We start from the raw sequence: 1499 nt of genomic DNA on the forward strand, positions 1-1499 counted from the left end.
ACCATAGATCAATCTTCAGAAATACAAAGACCAAAAATTGGCAAGATGTCATTTTTTCCAAAATATTCACTTCAAAATTCCAGGAGTCTTTTTTCACAAATTGACGAAGTGAATTTAAAACACATTTTATACTTAGGGGGATAGACCCAGGGATGAGACAGCAGTCACGTGGACGGAGTGACCGTTTGGTGCTGGCACAGAACACGATGCCATTTCCAATAGTAGCACAGGGATGGCAATGCACAGCTGCCACAGAACCACTGTGGCATCATGTCTCCTGTTATTTTAGCAGCCCCTGAGAAAACTGACTGCACTTACACAGAAGCTGACTGAGACCCTGAAGTCTTTTGGGGCTTTTGGACAGACAACAGAGCTGGATTTTAATTTGGGGAAAATTAAAAACACTGCTAGAAGAGTGGATATATATCAAATGTCGGATGAAAATTCTTTATATTTGGAATTTACAGATTACAATTATAGACAAAAGGTTCCAATATAGAAATATTGCTTGTTGCCCAGACATTTTGACTGAAGTGAGTTTTTCACCTCCTATGATATATTGAAATCACTGGAATAAGTAAGATTTAAAAGCTATTGAAGAAGCATCTGTGTTAGTTATCAATTTGTGTTTTCATGGCATAAAAGTTGATATTTTGTTTGCAAGATTAGCATTGCAGATTTTTCCAGAATATTTGAGCCTATGAGATAACTGTGTGCTTAAGAATTTAGATATAAGATGCATAAGAAGTCTTAAGGGCTTTAGTTGGTAACTGGTAAAATGTTGTATATAGTACCAAACGTTTGCAACCTTAGGTTAACTCTGTAAGCTATCAAACTGTGGTCCAAACACTGCAGCATCTACTCCAATATATTAGGTATTCCCATTGATATTTCCTGGGCTAAGGTATTAGCAAGAACTTGCCAGCTTTATCTAATGCAATAGCATCAGCTCTTGTACCTAAATTTTTCTTGGTATTTTCTAAATAGTATGTGCTTAGGATACATTAAAGTCAAATTGATTTAAATAAAAATAAATAAAATATATCTTGCCTTTATAAACCATTGGATAACCAAATGGTCATTAAGAAGAAGAATCAATTAAAAAGACATATACTACTTGATTTTAAGACTTACTCTATTTTTACATTAACTGAGAGCATGGTGTAGACACCTGGATAGAAAAATACAGATGCCAAGTACTTGGGCAAACACTTAAATGATCAATAATATATTTAAAATCATCCCAAAGCTAATTGAAGGAGAAATGAAAGTCCTTGAAATGAATGGCTGGAATAATTTCTAAAATATAAGAAAAAAAAGAAATTTGCTACTTATACCATGTATAAAAGTTAATTTGAGATGAATCATTGACACAAATATAAATACAAATATTATAATAATCCTGGAAGAAAACTATTTTAGTAAATTTTGGTGGACAATATTTCTTAAGTTGGACCCAGAAAGCCAAAATAAAAAAGCATTTGGATCCCATCAAAATT

At 33.1% G+C, this 1499-nt stretch overlaps 1 pseudogene; it reads left to right on the forward strand.

The window, feature by feature from the left end:
- The first annotated feature begins 206 nt into the window (after positions 1–206).
- LOC108401394 (poly(A) polymerase alpha pseudogene) lies at positions 207–1008 on the forward strand (annotated as a pseudogene).
- Positions 1009–1499: the final 491 nt, after the last annotated feature.

This window comes from Manis javanica, chromosome 14, assembly GCF_040802235.1.
Source record: "Manis javanica isolate MJ-LG chromosome 14, MJ_LKY, whole genome shotgun sequence".
Lineage (NCBI taxonomy): Eukaryota > Metazoa > Chordata > Mammalia > Pholidota > Manidae > Manis > Manis javanica.